Genomic DNA, 19,844 nt, shown 5'->3' with positions numbered 1-19,844 from the left:
TTGAATTCAATTAAGAGAACATGATCGGCTTGCGGCGTATCAAATTTCGCCAGCAACAAAAAAAAAAGATCGGAGAGAAGAGCGGCAGGAAAAAAAACGCTAATGGGCGAATGAATTGATTGATTCTGAAATTCGAACCTTTTATTAGAGGAGTTTCTAGAAGAGCCGAGAATTGCCGCACGCGATGTGTTATGCAAGCAAAATGGGGATCACCTGCCGTAAGCGAAGGATGGTTTTTTGAGGAGTAATTTTTTGATAGCCACATTTTCATCGGCGTCATCCGAAAGTTTACAAAATTTTCTCTCATCATGCAGGTTGTAACAGTCGGCGACCTACTAATTGATACGGCACATTGAACTTACCTGGCTGAAAAAGACCATAACCTAATTTTTAATTATGTAAATACCAATTTTAATATTTTCCCGAAAAATATCACAGGGATTTTTTAAGCTTTATGTTTTTTTAATTCTCTGTTTTTTATCTATTTTTTTGTCTAAATTTAAAATTGTTTTAAAAACTTGGTGCTTAATCAAATTTTGATAAAATTTTTAAGTTATTACAGAAATCGTCGCCGTCGTGCTAACTTGTCGTACGTGCATTTTGAGACAAATTGAGTTAAAACGCCATTTTGTGCAGCTCACAATGCCTCACCTTTTGACCACCACAGATCCCCAAAATTCGATTTCAATCCTGAGATATTCAACGGAATCCGAAAACACTCCGTGCATTTTTGTCACTTTACATATGGAAGGAGTTTCAATCTTGTCGTGTTATCTTGTCACTCCCTGAAAATTGATGTAAGTGCGACAACTGGCCAAAGGGATTTCAGGTCAGAACGCGTTTGACGCACGTACAAGTTAGACTACCGTAAACATTTCGACGTCGTCGTGCTATCTTGTCGCACCCGCCATTTTGACGTTCCGAGAAAAACGCGTTTTAATGTTTGACCTTGAATATTCAAAAACGAGAGCACGCAATGTAAACAATAACAAACACGTTTTGTTTGGCTAACCATTCTGTGCATTGTCCCAAAGTTTGGTTGAAGTTGGTTGCTGGAGTCCCGAGTAATAATTACAAATGTTTACGGTAGTCTAGCTTGTACGTGCGACAAACGCATCCTGACTTTCCTGGCCTGAAATCCCTTTGGCCTTTTGTCGCACTTACATCAATTTTCATGGAGTGACAAGATAGCACGACAAGATTGAAACTACTTTCATATGTAAAATGACAAAAATGCACGAAGTTTTTTCGGTTTTTGTTGAATATCTCAGGATTGAAATCGAATTTTGGGGATCTGTGAAGGTCAAAAGGTGAGGCATTGTAAGCTGCACAAAATGGCGTTCTTAACTTAATTTGGCCCAAAATGCACGTACGACAAGTTAGCACGATGGCGACGATTTGTAATTATAACTCGGGACTCCAGCAACCAACTTCAACCAAACTTCGGGACAATGCACAGAATGGTCAGCCAAACAAAACATGTTTGTTATTGTTTACATTGCGTGCTTTTGTTTTTGTTTATTCAAGGTCAAACGCGTTTTTCTCGGAACGTCGGAATGGCGGGTGCGACAAGATAGTACGACGACGTCGAAATGTTAAAAATACATACTCTATGATGTTGTTTGAATCATTTTCTTATTTTGATTATTTTTTACATTCATTTTTTTTCTGCATGCGCATCTAAGAAAAATATAGAGTTTAGTTATTGAGGCCACTTCGAATATTTACCAAAGTTGTTGTCTCCCTCGCCTTCAAAATTTTCTCTAAAATTCTTGGGGTTTTGTCCAAAGTGAAAACATAAGCAATGCACCTACAGAAAATTCAATTAAATGTAGTTTTCAAAAATTACTTTTCAATTTTCAATCAAATTGAATAGTTTTTTGACCTTTATAAATATTGGATATTTAGATTATAAGAGCCTCACCCGACAAACTTCGCTCTGCCTTTTTTCGTTTGTTAACGTTTTTAACTTTTTTGCTTATTCAACCTCCTGTGACCAAAATTTGATTTTACGTTACTTTTCCCATTTTTCGGAATCGGTTCCAGAATGGCCAAAGTTGTAACTTTTTGGCGTAAGAACCTTCCTTGGACTTATACGAACCCAACGCAACAAAGAGCACCTCGATCCGACGTTCTGTGTTGAATTGATTTGCGTTCGAACAAAACCGTCGATTTTTATAAATATATATATAGATTATTATAGCAAGATTATAGCAAATTTAAATATTTAAAGCAATCATTTTTGATATTTTTTGGTTTGGATTTTTATAAAAGTTTCTCAAAAGTTATTATCTATTGAATTATTTTACAAGACTTATTGAGTATTATTTTGAAATCATAGCTAGATAAATATATTTAAAAATAGACTTAATTTTTTTTGTGTAAAAATATCCTAATAATTTTAATAGAATTCTTGGTAGAATACATTTCTTCAAGTTAAGGCCAATTTTTGATCTTCTTTTCGAAATATTAAGTTAATTTTTTTAACCATAACAATTCAGAAAAAAAAAATAAAAAAATTATGGGTTCAGAAATTGTCGTGTTTTCCTAAGATTTGGCTTGGATTAGCACTAATTGGAAACAAAGGTAAATATATTAACTAGAAAATTATTCTAGCAGTTGTAAATATTTCCAACTAAAAAAAAACAAAGAGTAAAAAAATATTTTTTACATAGAATACTTTAAAATTTTCTTGAAGCTGCTATCAACTTAGAAAATGCATGATAACAAATAATTTGTAAACTTTTATAGCACTTTCCAATTGAAATTTGAAAACCGTGTCATGACATAATTTTTGTTTGTCCTCGTCATCATCCAGATTCAATGAACATAAACTAAAAAAATACATGCGGCCCAAATAAATAATGTAATAAAGCTCGAAAAAAATAAATTTTATTAATTTTTTTACATGCCGTTTTGAAACTACTAACTTTTCCCGTTATTTTTGAACGACGAATCGTTCTATTTGTCTTTACCAAAAACAGAATCGAAAAGTATATTTTTTTCATCGTTGAAATGGTTGTCGAAAAGTTGAACTTTTCACCATTTGTATCAAAAAGTAATACTTTTCAGTATTGTTTTGATTTGCACATTTGACATTTGACTCAAAATTCCAGGTCCAAATTTGTTTTTTTTTTCAACATTTATCGTATTGATCAAACTCGGTGAACCTGGTTGGTACGGCCCGTGCTGAAAGAATCTTCATTTTGCTACATGTTGCATAAACCATCATTTCACTGCAGAAAAAAAAGCATAAAATTTTATGCCCACTTTTCAACAGCGATTATCCCACTGTCCATCAACCTGATAGCATTGACCGACCAAATTGCGTTGATGCGCATGGCTTGCAGTTCGTGTGGCAGAAATTAAAATCGATTCGATGATTGCCGGCTGCAGGTGCAACTATCCAAAATTATTGTTGCCGACTGCCCAAAATTTGCGTGCGCGATAGCATTTTTTTTTTGTGTGCATCGTGACTTCATCTCCATCGAGACAAAAAAAAATGCACCAAATTGGTGGTGGATCGATTCGACGACGAGATAATTACACGACTGACGTGTGTCAGCCTACCGAATAGAAATTGATCGAATTCAAAATGTTCAAATTAGCTGTGGTGATGGCGCATTTGACGACACGGGTGGTCGCGTTTTTGTTTCTTCGTAATGGACTTACCCTTTCATTTATGTTGAATATCTGGGGGTATTTCATAACGAAATTTGGACCTCACACGGACACTTTCTATTGATCCACGTGGTGTAATGGAGGGCTTGTGGATATGATCATGAGCCGATTAGGGTGACAATTGATGTTTAGTAGGTTGTAATTTACTTCCAAAATTGGGTAATTTTCTATCAATTTAGATAATGGAACTACAAATTTTGTAATGTCAAGGCTATCAAATAAAATGCTGCACACAAAAATCACTGCTTTAACAAATAATGTGCTACAAATTTTGATTGCAAATTCAATAAAATAAGAAAAAATAAATTAAAACAAATGTAGTGATCATAAGTACAATTTTTTTATGCAAGCAAACAATTTTCAATTTCAAAGCAGCAGCTATGAACAAAATTCTCTTAAACCACCTGTTAATCGCTACACCCCCTTTAATGAAAAACTAATCTATTTTCACCACCCACCACTTAACGGGTAGGAAAGGGGTGTACCACGCTGCTAATCGATCTAATGGAAACACTTGTTTCACTTTTCTTCTTCCCATCCAAAAAGACCGCAACATTTTTTTCTTCTTACGCAATCGCGCAAGGCGTTTAATTAACCCGCGTAAATTATATTGCGTCCGTTGCCGAGCCCCAAACGTCATCGAGCGAACAAATTGCACATCGACCCCACCCATCAGCAACACACAGAGAAGAAATTGAACCAAAAACACAAACTCCAAAATAAAAATAATGAGAAAAAAGTGCCGAAAAAGTCAATAACACCTGCGGAACAAAAAAAAAAGAAGTCATGCATGTGTGGATTTTCGAGCTTCTTATTGGGTGCGATTTTGACGCGATTATCTGTCAAAAGTGAGTTTGTTTCGGCGGGTTATCATTATTTCACACGCATTTTAATTATTTCCATATGGTGGTGCAAATTTCCGCACCACAATCGAGAGAAAAAAAACGTAATCGAAATAGCTCGTGCCGCGACGGTCATCGGCGGAAATACATCTGCAAACAAATGCGCAAACACAAATATATTGGCCGATATAATGGACACGAGTAGAGTAAATTGTTGCATTGCGAAAATTAACGACACCAACAAACAAACAGAACGGACCGATAATGCATTTCAAGTAGGTTTCCATTACCGATTGATGCGTGTTTTTATGACATTTCAAGTAGAGTTTAATGTTATCGGATGTTGGGTTGGTTTTCAATTTTCGTTTTTATTTGCAAATTATTTTATCTTTATCTTTCTTGTCGCGAATTATAGGTACCTCTGAGATTCAAGAATTCACAAGAAGAGTATTATATGTACATTTATTGATTTGTTAGCCCTTTTTCTGTTTAGGTCCAAAATACATAAAAAACTATTTATCATTTTTCAACTGTGATAATAAACTGATAAGAGTTACACAAACAATCGGTATTCTACAGTAATGTGCATGAACTAGGCTACAAAATCATCCGAAAATGGCATAATTTGGTTTAACTGTTCTTGAGAACAAGCCAGAATAATTTGAAGCCTTGCATAGATGGTCCAAAATAGGGACATCTAGGGGAACAGCATCTAATTCCAGCGTGCCTCTAATGTTGGCAGGTCAGAACTTTGACATTCAATTAAAGCTAATTAAAAGCGTTTTCAACTGAACTCGAGTGATAAATAGCTCAATAAAAAGTGAGCAAGCAAGTTTCTACCAAAAGTTTTGCAAAATTAGTTGTTTAAATAGTGAAAATCAGCATATTGGATGGAGTTAGGAGCGAGTGCTTAACCTGCCAAACATACGAGAATTTCCCCTACCCTAAGTAATTTATTTTTATTTAATTTTTTACATTAAAAAAGCTGTTGTTGTTTCTTTTTATTTAAGGGACTACATTTCAAGAACGCGATACATGAGATTCTTATAGGATTTTTTCAAAGCTTTTTGGAAAACTATTGAAAACTATTTTTCAAAATAAAAATATCTGAAAATTTAATCTTAAGTGGCTAAAACTCGATAAAGGTGCACCTTGAAATTTGTTTTAATGCTTTTCGATTGAGACTGCATATTTGATTTTGCATCGAAAAAAGATGTTTGAAAAATATGGCTCTAAATTATTTTTATTTAAGAAATCAGCATTTCTTCTAATAATTGTAACTTATTGGCAAATTTTTTGCCCTTGCTTCACTGTGGCTAAAAAGATGCCTTTTTGTCCTCTTAAACTTATAAAAAATAGAAAATCTAAAAATATGGAACTCCAATTTTAGCAATTAAAAATTAAAAAATAGGGTATTTTTTTATTTATTTCGTTTTTCACATTTCTAGGCTGTGTCCTAAATTTTGGAACAATATTTCAAAGGGACGGTACGGCATTGCTATTACGGCCTTTCTTCCCTTTTGAGGACTGTAAATCAGGGGTGCTCAAAGTTTTTGGAGGCCGAGCCAAATTTGAAGCTCAAATGAACTTGCGGGCCAAATTTACAAAAAAGGTTATTAAAAAAATAAATATCGTTATTTTAATTTAAAAGATTTCAAAAAATGTCAATTCAAAATAATAGAAACCTCAAAATAACGGTATTGTTAATTTTATTGTTTCAGGTATTTGAAAAAAAAAGTTTTTAGCTGAATGAACTTGTGTTTTCAACAAAAAAAAAATAAAAAATGTTTTTATATTTCTAAAATGGTGACATTACGATTCAACTAGGGGAACGGCATCTAATTCCAGCGTGCCTCTAATGTTGGCAGGTCAGAACTTTGACATTCAATTAAAGCTAATTAAAAGCGTTTTCAACTGAAATCGAGTGATAAATAGCTCAATGAGAAGCGAGCAAGCTAGTTTCTATCAATTTTTTGCAAAATTAGTTGTTTAAATAGTGAAAATCAGCAAATTGGATGGAATTAGGAGCGAGTGCTTAACCTGCCAAACATACGAGAATTTCCCCTATTCATTTAAAGGCCTAATTTTATCTATAAGTTAAGTGTGGCTAATGAAAAATCGTTGAGAGCCAGAATGTCAAAATTTATTTCATCGAAAATACACTAAATTTCAAATTATTTTTAATAAACCCAAACATGCTTTAATGATTCTAAATGCAAAGGAATGCATATTTAATTAATTTCAGCTGATTACACTTATTTTTTTTAAGATTTGAAGTTTTTTGAAAATATGTTTTTGTTTCTGGTTTTTCGAGCCAATTTTTTAATAATGGGGGAGGTCGACGAAAGCTTTGTAACATATTTGCAACAATCTTGATCCTCCGATCAAGTAAAAAGGGTCATTATGATTTGTAAATTAATAAAGAAAACATATATTTTTGCAACTATTACAGAATTTTACCTAAGTCAAACTTGAACGTTTTTTAAATATTTCCAAAAATGTTTGATGAAAGTTTTGACGATTCAATCGTGTGATATTTTTTTAATTACTAAATTTTTTTTAATTACTAAAGAATAAAAAAAGATTCGCATATAAATGTTTAAAATAAACCTTAATTTAAAATCACTTTAAAAGTAGTCACGGGCCATTTTATATGATCATCCAAAATGGGTCCGCGGGCCACAAAATATCACCCCGCGGGCCACGTTTGGCCCGCGGGCCATACTTTGGTCACCCCTGCTGTAAATGTAATCTCGTACCATCCTTTGTTGCTCCGGAGTTATAGTTAGGCCACTGATGTAAATTTTATTTTAAGTTTAATTTTAATAAGGCTGCATTATCTTATCTCCGTTTAGCTTTAATTTATTTTACTTTAATAGCTATAAGTATTAAATTTACCGAAATTGTCGACCAAGTTTCCCGGGAATCGAGCAGTACAAAAATATTTAATTTTCCGGGAATTTCCACTCGTCACTCACTATCAGAAATTCAAATCAAATTGACGTCGTCATGCTATCTTGTCGTACTCGCCATTTCGACGTTCCGAGAAAAAAGCGTTTTAATGTTTAACCTTGAATAAACAAAAACAAAAGCACGCAATGTAAACAATAACAAACATGTTTTGTTTGGCTGACCGTTATGTACATTGTCCCAAATGTTTACGGTAGTTTAGCTTGTACGTGCGTCAAACGCGTTTTGACCTGAAATCCCTTTGGCCAGCTGTCGCACTTACATCAATTTTCATAGAGTGACAAGATAGCACGACAAGATTCAAACTACTTTCATATGTAAAGTGACAAAAATGCACGGAGTTTATTCCAATTTCGTTGAATATCTCAGGATTGAAATCGAATTTTGGGGATCTGTGAAGGTCAAAAGGTGAGGCACTGTGAGCTGCACAAAATGGCGTTCTTAACTAAATTTGGCCCAAAATGCACGTACGACAAGTTAGCACGACGGCGACGAAATTAGAGGAAATTTTTCGAGCTATTCGAAACAAATGCAAGGTTGTTTTTCCTACATAAAATATGTTTAGCTGAAAAACTGTACATGTTTCCAAAACTTGGAACAGTACTTTTCATGATAAAAATAATTTTCGATGCGAATTAGAATTTTTAAATTAATTAAATTATAAACTCAAAAATATCGACTCAAGAAATCAACCCTCAAGAATTACTCATAATGGGAGCGTTCTTTTATTACATAACACAAAAATGAGGACTTTTAAACCCCCGCTCGTTACAAAAAAATTAATACAAATTTGATATTTTTTGAACACGATTTGAAAACATTTCCCTCATTATATGACATTCAAATGGACAAATTCCATTTTGTTTAAAATTTAATGGAATTATAATGGTTAGTACTTTTTGTTGCACGCCACCGCCAGAGTCACCCAAAATAACCTATGAACTCATAGAATTTCCATTACTATCGCGTTAATTTTGAACTCCGCACGTTGAGCGTCCACCCCCAAAACAAAGGACCAAACCCCAGCTGTTGAGGTGGGGTTTAGAATGACGCAACTCGCGTCAAGCGTGGAGTTCAAAAAACGCACGGACCGCACCCCAGCAAAAAAAAAATAGAAAAAAATGCTCGCCATTTCGAGCATATTCTCCTGGGGATTGCTGGCCCATTTTTTTCGTTCCAAACCCGCTCTCTAGCAGAAAACACAAAAACTTGCCCCTCACGTATGTAACAGTCCTGTCACTTTAAGTCTATGCTGCGCTCCAATAGTTGGCATAGTTGAGCCGCTTTTTTGCAGCTCACCCCCTCGGTATGCACCAGGTATGCAGCCAAGTGGCAAGTGGCAACACTTTATTAAAAGCACAGTGCCATTCAAGCATAAAATGCCAGGCATGGATTTATTAGCTAACGTGTCCCCCCCCGAAGACTGGGTTGTGTTTGTTTATATTTTTTTCTAAATTGATACGTTCGTGCTTAACGAATCAATAAAGTTCCCACGAGTCACACGAGAGCGTTTCAGGTCTAGCTGGGGGGAAACACGTGGAAAATGTCATGAGAAAAAGGGGGGAAAGGAAAATTATGAAGGAGTGACGACGGGCTCAAGGTCTAAGTTTATGTAATCCTTGTTTTGGGGGTAAGGTTAACCGAAAATGATAAACGTTTGGAAGGACAAGTTCTAGGAAAATATGCAAAAAAAAAGACATGGGAACTGATTTGCTGACTATTCGAAATTTAAGATATTCAAGTGGACTAATCTGGAAACTGTGAAAATTCGACTACATAAACTCAATAATTTGCAAAACTGTAAAACGGGAAGCACCTTTTAAGGAATACGCCTTAACTTAAACAAGTTCTGTTTGTTGCGAACGAGAACTATAAAGATAGCAAGCAATCTGTCCAGTTCACAAATTAATTTCAGTTGAACAGAAGTTTTATGAAATCTAAGTTTCTGAGACTAATTTTTAAAATTTAAATTTTCATAAAATATAACATTATTAAAAAAACAGATTGACAATAACTTAAAGCTTGACATGGCTATAGCCTAGATCTGGCCCATGAAATTCTAGAATATCTCCCCATTTTTTATATCTTCACCGAATAGCTTTTGAGCAATTTCAGCTCAAATCAGGAATTTTTCAGGAACTTTTGTACCCGACCCTCTACGATTTCAATGATACTTTGTAGACATGTTATCTTAGGCCTATATAAGCTTGTATATGAATCCAAGTGTACTCGAAAATAACATATGAAAAAGGCGTAAGTTATTTAAATATTTTTGTATTTTAAAATTTAAAAATTACTGTATCTCGAAGCCGTTGCATCGTATCAAAAAGTGGTCAAAGACAAACTTGTAGGAAATTGGACGGACTTTCTGAAAAAAATACACTGATATAAAAAATACACGCCACTTCTATGAGATTTTTTTTATGTTTAAAGATTAAAATTCAAATTTTAAGGTGACGTCACGATTTTTTTTTCGTTCAAATATTTTGAGAAAATAGTCGTAGATGCTACAAAAAGACTGACGAAAAGTGTCTCTCCTAAAAAAATTCAAAAATCATTTACTTAAACTATTTTTTTGAAAAGTGGTCTTAAGCTCGTCCAATTTACCATAAGTTTGTCTTTGACAGCTTTTCAATTTGATGTATGGGTAAGCTTAAATTCTTTGCTCATAACTGAAAACAGAATATTTTTTCCATTGTGATAGAAACCTGAATAGTAAATAAGCTTAAGCAAATATTAAAACGAGTCAACTAAAAAAGCTGTTGGACGAGCTTTCGGTAAAAATATTTTCGAGACTGAAAAATCAAATCTGTCAGATTGAAATTGCCAAAAACCTCCAAAAAACATATTTTTTCGACATTTTAATTGTTTAAACCGCAGTATCTTCCCAAGGATAAGACATAGGACTATGTCCCACTATCGGTTTTTACAAATTTTGACGATTAGACCACTTTTCAAAAAAATAGTTTAAGTAAATGATTTTTGTATTTTTTTTAAGGAGAGACATACCATCCTGCATTTTTCGTCAGTCTTTTTGTAACATCTTAGGCTATTTTCTCAAAAATTTTGAACGATAAAAAATCGTGACATCACCTTAAAATTTGACTTTTAAACTTAAAAATAAAAAAAAAATCTCATACAAGTGGCGTGCATTTTTATTTCAGTGTATTTTTTTTTTTCAGAAAGCCCGTCCAATTTCTTACAAGTTTGTCAGATGACCACTTTTTGATACGATGCACCGGCTTCGAGTTACAGTAATTTTTGAATTTTAGAATACAAAAATATTTAAATAACTTACGCCCTTTTCAAATATTATTTTCGAGTACAATTGGCTCCACATGCACAAAAATGGCTCCATATACACAAAAATTCCTGATTTGGGCTGGAATTGCACTTTTAAAGAAGAAAATTGTAATAACATATTTAAAAAATATTATACCGCAATAACTAACTTTTTTAAATCGTCGATTTAATTACTTTTAACTCGATATAAACTTTCATCAAATGCAAGTTAAGTCAACAGCTTTTTGTAGTTAAATAATAATATACTCTTAGGTAAGAACTGTAAAATAAAAAGGCTTTGTATAGATCAAAGCGATATTCAAGCTGGTGACACCTGCTACATTTGCTAACTTATAAATTTGCACAACCAAATCAACTTTCACCGAAATATTACCAATTATATGTCCCAAATACAAAAAACACCAAGCTCAGATAAACGCAATAAAAAAATGACCCACTCATAACATTACGTATTAGGATTTCACGAAAAGTTGTGTTTTGTTGAGTTGTCGAGAAGAAAGTACTTTTCTCTACTCGCCCTATTTGTCCTTATTCGCCCGATTAATCCAGTAACATTTTAAGCAACCTTTTTTTTACTTACACATAAATTTTATCTTATTTATTTTAATTTATTTTCATTCATTTCTTTCTAGGTAAGTACAATATACAAGTTGTTATCAAGCTCATGAAATGCATCGCAATTAACGTAAGTACCTCTGTGAATTCCTTACAAATGTTTAAATTGCTGCCATTAGGTCAAACCTACCACCCAAATTTACAAGCCGTTCATATCGTTCACTTCCCTTTCCAACCCCCAACAACACATCAACCAAACCAACCCAGTACCGAAGCGTTCCCCGACAACGCTTCCCACATCGACCCAACGTCGGACGCCGACTTCTTCGGCTGCCTAACCAGCCGGGCGCTAAAACACACACAACATCTCAAAGTCGACTCGCCGGCCGGCTTTTCTCCCGGTACAAAAGCTTCGCCTACTACTCGCCAGATGGCAAACCAACGCCACACTCTTTTCAAGCGTTCCCACCTCACTTTGTTCGCTAAAAATGGCTGCATTTTGCGCAGCTGCAGCGTTTCTTTTTGTGCGTCTTTATGTCGACCGTTTTGGTCGACTCGCTGACAGCTGCACGCTCGCTGACAGCTGTCAGGCATGGGTTGAGTTTCCCCTCGCGTCGCCTTTGTCTGCATCATGGGACTGCTATGTGTGTATCTATATTGCTGCATGATGTGATATAGTTTTGCGAAAAACATGAGAGTGATTACGCGTTCGAACGGCGGGTCGTGAAATTTTCGGGTGTTGCGTTTGTTTTTTGTACCCGTGTGAAAATCACACGTTTCGTGTCACGTTTGTAAGGGCGAGTGCGTTCCGTGTTTGTGAACAAGTTTGGTGGATTTAGTTCGGCTGAGGCGCAATTCTCGAAGCTACTCGTCGGCAAAGAGAAAAGAAAAGTGGCGGAAGGCTGCCTTCGACAGCAATGAAGTTTAATAATTGAGTAGTGCGCGAGCTAAATTCAATGTCAGATAGTGTCTGTGTCTTCTTGGTGGTGTGTATAAGTGAACAAGAGTTGTACGGAATACAACGTCGTTCTCGACTGGATTCTGTGAGTCACACAGATCGTCGAGCCTTGATGGAGTTCGAGATTCTTCGCGAGACTATCCTGAACCGTAGCCATAAACCAGTTCTCCGAGTTATGTTGGGCTCGAGCAATACCCTGCGAAACCCTCCCGACACCTGACTTGTGCATTTTACGTACTGATTTATTTCTGTATCGTTTTGTTTTCCGCAAGGTACACACTTTTTGTTATTACGTACTTAAGTTCTTGTTCTAACCCGTCCGTAGATCGCTAACATCTTAGTTACCCCTTCAAGAACCCCGTACTAACTCCTTCCAGGTCGGTGTCCATATGGAACAGATCGTCGGAAGTTGAAGGTCGCTGTGCCTAGTTTTACTCTCCGTCTTACTAACATGACTAACCGTTGTGCAACCACACAATGGTCTCGAAGCAAAAGTCAGAGAGCGAAACATTGTTGAAATTTTTCCGACTAAATCGAACTCCACGCTGCTGCTTCTCTGTGTGTGCGTTTTGAAGGCCACCCCCAACCGTGGAGCCCGATCGATCCACACAGAGCTCAGCTGCTTTTTTGAGAAGTGATATCTCAAATAAATTCATTTTTAACCAAAGAAAAAAGATTGTTATGATGGTTATGTGTTCGCGCTCAAAGTGTACAAGTATCATAATGGTGTTGAACAAAACAGAGCACTCCACCGAAAAAAAGCGATGAACGCGATGACACAAAACAGCCCCTTCTCGGGGCAGTTATGTCGATATGCTAGGTTGGGGGGGTAAAATATATAGCACCAGCCGAGCAGCCAAGCAAAGGGGTAGTGTTGAGCTTTTGGCAATGCCCCGAGCAGGGGGAGATGATGATATAGAGCAAAACAAGCGGGCTTGATGAATTTATGGAGGCAATCTCGTGTGTGCCGGAAATTGGAAGTGGTAGTATATAGGTCGCGCGCCTTTGGGTTGGCAAGATTTTGATACAAGATAGTCGGAAGATAACAGGGCGTGGGATGTTCAAGCTACTGACAGCAATTTGCTAGTTTAGACACAAGAGATCTGAAGATAGTTGTTCCTGTTGATTGTTGAGAAAATTGCTTACTTTTGAGTTAGGGAATCAAATTTGATACTTGTTAACTTACCAGTTTATTTCCTAAAATATTTTATTTAAGTTTGGGAAATTTGACAAAATAAACCAATTTTGTTTTATAGTCTTTATTTTGTAAGGGAGCGTTCTTTTATTACGTAACCCAAAAAATCGGATTTTTATACCCCCTCCCCCCCCTTCATAAAAAAATTTCCATACAAATTTCAAAAATTTGTGTGGAGCGTAACACTTCCGACCCCCTACTGCGTTTTGTAATAAAAAAATCATCATAATCACACAACTCGACCAGTAAACGCTTTAGTTCCTTAAAGGTATGATAGATTTGGAATTTCTGAAAATGTCCAGAACTGAATCTAAGTGAAGTTATTGTAATAGAATCATGTTGTAAACTTCGGGAACAAATACAATTCAGTCAATTGGATCGTATGCAGAGAACCCAAATTTATCAAATGATCAAACTGAAGCATTTACTGGCATCAACGTAAAAAATGTCGCATTGTGTTAGGCCGATGCAAATATTTAAAAAAGTTTTTGTCTCTCGGCCTGGCCGAGGTCAAGGGGGGAGGAGCAAAATAATAAAAAAATATAAAAATTATAATAACAAGCCATAGTCTTCACATTTAAATGAAAAAAGTGTTTTAAAATGCATTTTACACTAGTTCAGTTCTTTTGCAATCATTAGTTTTCAAAAAATCTAAGATCTGTCAAAAACAAAAATTGTATCGAAAAAAAAGATTTTGCATCGAAAATTTTCAAAAAATCTTAAGATTTTTTAATAAACCCAACCATGCTCAAAATGATTTTAAACGCAGGAGAATGTATTTTAATTTGATTTCAGCGGGTTGCACTTGAATTTTCATTGAAATTTTGAAGTTTATTGTAAAAATATTTTTTTTGCCCCCTGATTTTCGGGCCAATTTTGAAGGGGGGGGGAGGGGGGGGGGGTGACAAAAACTTTTAAAAATATTTGTACCAGCCTTATGATTACCCCAAAATTTTTCAACACACTTTTTATTCCTTTTTTTTTTTTTTTGAATGCATTTATTTATATTTGTGTAAGTTCTAGAAGAGACATTCAACTCAAAAATATATTTAAAAAGTATAATGCAATTGTTGCAAAAAAGTATGATTTTGGGAAAAACTGAATTTCTTGAGACAATAATGTCGGCTTAAGTTTTTTTCTGAGGAGTTGACTTTCAAACTACTTTTCTTTTGAAAATATGATAAATTGCAAAATTTCGTCCGTAAAAATATGAAAATAAAAAAAACATATGAAATAAAAAATAATATTAAAAGTTTCTTTTTACAGGTTTCTTATTTTCATATTAATTTAAACATTATTTCTTGTTAAATTAACCCTGTACAGCTCAATTTTTTTCGAAGTTTCTTATTTTTCCCGTGTTTAGGAGATTCTAAATTTTTTAAAATATTTGTATTGAAGAAATCAGAAAAGATACTTCGAGAGACACTACAAAAATTACATTGAAAAGTGGACGCATATTTGTAAAGTTATCGTCACTTTAAAATTCTACGCAATTTATGTGATATATTTGAAGATGATCAAGCAAGCTTAAAAATTAATTTCATAGTAAAAAAATCTTGTTATCATAAAAAATCAGTTATTGTAAATATAATATGCCTAACTCGAAAACAAATATCGAATTTTTTGTACAGTACTTTTCGATTGCAAAATTGATTGTGCATCGAAAAATAAAAATAATTTTTTCGACTTTTTTTTCACGTTTTTCAAAAGTCATGATATTTTTCATAAATGACTTTTTCAAAAAAATTGGCAGCATTGCCAATTTTTTTGTTTACTAACTTATGGCGTTGCTCAATTGATGGCGAGATTTTCAAAATTGTTTTTTTTTGCGCAATTATTTTTTTTTGTGTGAAAAGTAAATTTAAAGATTTTTTTTTATGTTTTGAAGTGTAACTATTTTTTCCTGAGAAGTCCTAAGCGATACCTACACCTAAAGTTAAAGACCGAGGAGATATTACTCCCGAAAAGAAACGTGAGGAAAGTCCTATTTTGCGAGAGTATAGACCTCTCGCGTGTTCATTCGTTCATTGAAACAGTTCATCCTATTGAGTGGCTTATATGGACAAATGACCGCCACTTAGTCACCGAACCATGGAGGCCCATAAGGCAAAGGCACGGTTCAATACGCCGGAGATCTTGGGTTCGAGTCTCGGCACCGGTACTTTTTTTTTTGATAGATGAACTTTTTTGGGAAATGAACCCATGAGCAAAGTACTCTCGGTAATTTCGGGATTTATCCTCTCCGTCCGCACACAGTACCATTTTACTACCGAACCATGCTCTTTATCCTCTCGTATGCCGATGCCCAGATCAGGTTGTACAACCAAGGCCTAAGACACCAAATCGATCCCAAAATCAGAGAATTAATCAGCAAGGTTTGAAATTAGACAAACTTGGAAACAATAAATGAAAATTCAAGATTTTATGAATTCCGTTTTTTTACTCTCCGGAATTCTATTCAGGGAAATCCACTGATTGAAGGGATAATAAAATCATAAATCTTCAAAATCTGCAATGTTTTTAGTAAACTCTACCACTCGGTCTACAGTACCTGCACACTTGCGCCAACCAGCCAACCAACACCACTTTACGCCGACAATTGGGCTTTTGACGCCTGCCTGTCCACCCTGGCACTGAAGCTTGGAGCTGGTCGTTCGCGGGCGTGTTGTTACCGAATCCACGAGCCTTTTTTTTTCGCCCACCGTGATATAAACTGGACCGGCCCTCGAAGCATGCCCTCAGATATCCCTGCCAGCCACATTCTCTACGGGTTGATTTCGCACCTCGTTGAATAGTGTGTATTCTAGAAGACGACATTACGTCACTTCGAGGCTCACGTGAACGCCGCCGCCACTGAATTATCTGTACGGTCACGAGGAACTCATTAGTCATAAATTCTAGCGAGGCTATCTAAGCTGGTTAGCCCGCCGTAGCGGAACTTGGCTGAATAGCGGTTTTCAAGGTCTTTTAACGAAATTAAACGCTGCCGCTCGTTTTGACGGGCTTGATGTCATCGACTGGTCTGTAGATCCAACTGGATGACTTGCAGCTTAATCCGTGCAGTGTAGACGCAACATACCACTACACCCAGCACTAATTCTGTCCATTCTCCTAGAGGCGTGGACACCTACCACACCAGAGCAGACCAGCGATCGCTGAAAACTTTTGTTTTATGATGTGTGTAATTGAAGATCTTAATTGGACCCGGCTGAGTGCACGTTCGTCGCGACCCAGTTCCAGCCTCTCTACCGCTCGGCATCTTTCTCTTTCGTCGACTACACCTTTTTCGGCAGGGGCTGGTATTACCTGCCTCCGCTGTTGTTCAAGAATCGCTTTCAACGCTTTCCGCTCTCCGCACGCTCGGTGCAGTTTTCAGTTTCAGTTTGCAAACAAATATTTAAATGGGCAAAACTACGCAAAAAGCCGTATTGATTACACGTGATATCGTGTAGCCGCCGACGACGACGAGGAGGAGGAAGCAACGTGCAATTAATTCGCTTCCCCGCTTGCACAGGTGCTCCTACCGAATCCACAACCTGCTGGAGATGACTCGCGAGGGAGCTTGCGTGACTTGGGGAAGTACTAAGTACACACGAAACTGTTCCGTCTCACGAAACCCGAGATAGAGTGACTCGAGACTCAAGGTCCCCGCCGGGTTTGGGGAGGTTCCGTCGAACCTCTTGGCAGTTTTATGTGTCCCAAGACGGTTTTGGGGGAGGTTTGGAGCGATGGTATCAGTTTTAATTTAGTTTTGTTGCAGGGAACCTTTTACTTGGGAGGGACATTTGATATAGCGACCTCTTGTTGGGTGGAACTGGAAGTGGCTTTGTTCTGTTGCATGACATTAGGGGGGTTTAGTTTCATATGTATCACTGAGTGTGAGAATTGAGTTACGAGAAACGTTGAAAGCGAAGTTTTACATGAGAGGACGACTGTGATATCAGATAGTCCTCTCATAGAGAAGATAAAAGATCTATTTCTCTATATGATTTGAAGAAGCATTCAAAGAAAGTATAAGTGATGTAAATGCGATGTTGACCTCTTTTGTACATCGTTGATAATTGATATTCGATGATAATCTTGATATTTGAGATACCGTGGAAAGTTTTCCTTATCCGCTTAAAAAGGTGGATCATCAACAACTCCTATTTAATCTTCTGAATCATTTTACCTACCCGGAGCGACCATTGTAATGCGTTGAAGATCATATCCATCTAAAGTATTCAAGCTATCCGATTATCAATACCTTGTACTAAATTGATATTTTAACTTTCTCTTGAAAAGTTCACCTTCAGACCAATATTTGCAAATAACAAATGTCTTCCCGATAGCGTCATGATAGTATAGCATTACCTCAAGCTATCATACCTCACTTCACCGTTGATACCTCTCTGCAGTGCTTCAGAGCTCTCCGTAGCTAAGCAGCGTCATGATTGTTTCTGCTCATGATTTATGGCAATTTCGGTGGCGGCCATCGGAAGCCTTCTCCACCTTGGCCCCGCAAACGAAACCGGTAGAAGCTTCCGAAATGCTTATTTTGTGTTTATTTCTTTTCCCGTGAAAGGTTATCTCCGGCATCTTCTCCGGGAGGCGCTTGTTTAGGCAACGATCACTTTCCCATACAAATCAAAAGCCGGCAATTATTCTGTTTGTCAGTCCAGCTTTCCCAGTTTGCAGCCTGAACTCAAAGATCGGTAGATTTATGAGCGGGAAACAATCGGTAGCTGCTGCTGGAAATTGTTTTGACATGATGAGTTGCTGCAGCGGCGACACGATTTCTGGCGGCCAAAAGAAGCTCTTTCGAGCGGGGGGGGGGGGGGCTCAGCAATATGTGCAGAAGCAGCTCCCCCATCAGGTATTAGCATACTTTACGTAATGACTTGAGGTTCAGAAGCCGCGTGGTATGCAAAAAAAGATACACAAAATCTAACCCCGTTGGGAGGTCTGCATGTACTGAGAAGCTATTGCTGCTTCTGCAATAGCTGTGGGTACAATTTGGCCAAACTTAGATGGTAATTAAATGTCATTAGACGCCGTTACCGACGCCGCCGCCGCAAGCAAACTCACGAAGGTTGACATCACTTCCTGGAAGATTTGGCGGTACAAATGGTTGCGGTGGGAGGATTGGTCAAGAATGGTTGGGTTTGATGGGAACAAAGTTTGAGGACATTCGGAGTTGTTGAACTCGATACTTTTCGAAAGAATCAAACTTCTTAGGAAAACACGGGATTCTGTGATATTACAGACTTGGCTTTGAATCGGATCATTCTCAATTGCAGGAAGGATTCTCACAAGACTACAGAATCTTAATCATACTAGAAGTTCTTACTACTGAGTATTGACTATTAAATCATTTTCAAATCGTACTGGAAACACTACAAAAATATAGTGTATTGGATTGAATAATTCCTAATCATACCGGGAATTCATACAAGAGTATAAGGTTTTGAACTATTCTTTATCAAGTATGAAGTATGGAGTATCCAATCATTCTAAATCGTACTAGAGAGTCATACGCAAGAATTAGTTTAATTCATAATAGGAATTGAAATATTCTTAGACGTACTAGAAAATCTTACAAAAAGTATTGAAAACTTCTAGATAATACTAGGTATTGTTACACAACTATCAACTATTTAAGAACTTTTTATTAATCCGACAGATTCTTAGAAGACTTCCAATTTTTTAATCATCCTAAATCATACTACAGATTCTTACTAGGGCTTCTTAAAAGATTATTCATTTTTGACTAAATCTTAATCACATTAGAGATTCTTACAAAAGAATGTATAGAATGAATATTGACTGCTTCTACTAGGGCAGAAGTACTAGGGGATTGTTATACAAGTATCAAGTATTAAAACGTTCTTAATCATACTTGAGATTCTTAGAAGCTTACGCAGTTTTGAATCAACCTCAATCATACAAGAGATTCTTACGAAAGTATACAAAGTATTTGATGATACTAAATCATACTAGGGATTCTTACAAGAATATACATTGAAAAGCTCATACTAGAGATACTAACAATAAAAACAGTATTGAATTATTCTGAATAGTACTTGGGATTTTTACAAGAGTATCAACAATTTAATCAATCTTAATCATCCATAAGATTTTAGAAGAGTTTCGAATTTTTAATCATTCTCAATCATACTACAGATTCTTACACTTGTATTAAGTATTTAACGATACCTCAAACTGTCAAATCATAACCTACTGATATGTAATCTTGACCTCAGGAATCGATACCATTACTCAACCACGTTCTAAAAATAGAAATGCTTTTCCGATTCATTTCCCACAAGTGAAACCCACTACCTACAATTCTGATGATTAC

At 36.1% G+C, this 19,844-nt stretch overlaps 1 protein-coding gene across 4 annotated transcripts in view; it reads left to right on the top strand.

Moving 5' to 3' along the window:
* LOC6033230 (trafficking kinesin-binding protein milt) overlaps window positions 1–19,844 on the top strand; it is a 129,774-nt gene that overhangs the window by 59,154 nt on the left and 50,776 nt on the right. For 2 of the 4 annotated variants that reach the window (XM_038254590.1, XM_038254587.1), the window contains exon 1: window positions 12,336–12,581. The exons of the other annotated variants lie outside the window; for them this stretch is intronic. The gene's annotated coding sequence lies outside the window, so the exon portion shown is untranslated. Of the gene's footprint in view, window positions 1–12,335; window positions 12,582–19,844 lie in introns of those variants that run through there. 4 annotated transcript variants of the gene reach the window in all.

Source organism: Culex quinquefasciatus, chromosome 2 (assembly GCF_015732765.1).
Source record: "Culex quinquefasciatus strain JHB chromosome 2, VPISU_Cqui_1.0_pri_paternal, whole genome shotgun sequence".
In the NCBI taxonomy this organism is placed as follows: Eukaryota; Metazoa; Arthropoda; class Insecta; order Diptera; family Culicidae; genus Culex; species Culex quinquefasciatus.
The sequence above is the reverse complement of the archived record's forward strand: the minus strand, read 5'-3'. Positions and strand labels throughout refer to the sequence as shown.